The sequence below is a fragment of the Athene cunicularia genome (genome assembly GCF_003259725.1).
Source record: "Athene cunicularia isolate RWA chromosome 5 unlocalized genomic scaffold, athCun1 chr5_part1, whole genome shotgun sequence".
NCBI classification, from domain to species: domain Eukaryota; kingdom Metazoa; phylum Chordata; class Aves; order Strigiformes; family Strigidae; genus Athene; species Athene cunicularia.
Window position 1 is genome coordinate 24,538,046 of NW_020799101.1, and position 1,891 is coordinate 24,539,936.

Genomic DNA, 1,891 nt, shown 5'->3' on the forward strand with positions numbered 1-1,891 from the left:
CCTCCTCCAAACATAATTTTAATTCCTGGATTATTTCAGAGCTAAATAAACACCAGACGTGTTTAGTGCAAATCCAGTAAGGCTGATCTGGATGGCTCCTGCCCCACCATTCGCATTGCAAAGGAGAGGGAAGGCTGAAGGTGAGCAGGGCAGCACGCTGCTACCCTCGCAGGGACAGCGCGGCCATAGCTTGGAGCTTTGTTACATTGCTACCGTTCAATCTATTTTCCTTTACCAGATTAGATTGATACTGACAACTCGTTCCCTGTGAAGGTGCCACGGCATGGCATTTATTTGCATTTACATTGCAGTTCTCTTCATCAGTCAGCTTTGCAGAGATCACTGCTGCTGCTGACCGTATTGTTGCTATGCTGACACTTCATCCTTCAGTGCTGCTTGCGTAAGGGTACAATACGTGCCCATGACCAAAGTTTAAATCAAAGTTTAATCATTACGGAAAAACAAACATATTTCCACGACTGTGTATCCTGCAAGTAAAAGTAAAGGCAGTTTGGTTGGGTCACAGATGCTAATCTCTTCTCTTTTTTTATTCACAAACTATAAAGGGAGTTGACAGCACCTGTGAATGGTTTTCTGAGGCTAGATTATATCTAAGGTGATTATTATTTACACCCACTGTAAAGACTGCTCTTGTGAGCCAAGAAGTCTGTTCCTGGGAGGTGAGTGTTACCAAAAAAGGGCTTTCTTGCAGGAGGCTTCAGTGGAGCGAGGAGCAAGGGTGAGGGGCGGTTCAAGCACAGAGTGCCTTGTCATGTATTGGGTTTGTATAACACGGAGACTGAAATACAGTTGTGATATGCTGCAGTTCTGCATTCCCAGATTTTCGGGATGAAGGGGAAAGCCTCAGCTCTTGCAACTTGATTTTTGTTAAGCAAAGGCTGACCTTTTCCCACAGCTCAGTTCTGCTTCTCATATGAAGATCAACACGGGGCAGTAAAAGGATAGGAGAGGAGTTGACCTTCTAGTACGAAGCAGAGTGAACACATGCTTGTTTAGTCAAGTAAAGTCATATTAATGTAGAAATCCTGCAGCCATCACTAAATCACTGTGGCTGGAAGCAAAGACTTTTACTTTGACCAGCTTTCATATGCCTTACTAGAAGCATGCTTCTGTGAAGCCTCTATAATGTCCACAGTTTAGGTGTGAAATTTCGAAGTGTGAAATCCACTCTCCTTTAGCGCATTTTCTTCAGCCAATTTGCATATAGGAGACTCACATAATTCAAAGACTTTTCTGTCTCTACTTGCTGCTTCTGTAAGCTCCCCCTGAAAAAGAGTCACTTTGTCAGAATTGATTTTCTTACTGTATTTTATCCGGTCCTACCATTTCTGTAATTTCAGTGTATGCATTTCATTAAGCCTTCCCTGTAAAATAATTCCGCTCACATACGCATCAAGTTCGTTTGCCAGCTTTATAGATTATAACCAGACACATGTAAAACGTTTTAGACAACTAAAAATAGAAATGAAGCGCATTGGCGATATGAAACAAATTATTTAAAGCAGCAACTTTTTGTCGTGTGAGTTTTGAAACGTTATTAACCGAATACAAGGTATCTTCCCCGCTCGGTGCTGCAATCGCTGCTGGGCGGGCGGGCGTGTGGAAAGCTGCCGTGGCACCACGCCACAGAAACCCCACGTCCCTTTCAAGCGCGGAGGGAAACCTGCAATGGACGGGGGTTCCGGCGTTTCTAGCCACAAGGGAACTAGGAAGAGGCACTGAAAGAAAGAACGAACGAACTCCATCCAGCACAGCGCAGCCCAGCCGGGAGAGGCTCCGCAACCACCGAGCGTGCGGGCGGGGACACCCGGGACCCCGGGTGGGCGCCAGTGTCACGACGCCGCCCGCCGCGCTGCCCGCCGGGGCCCTG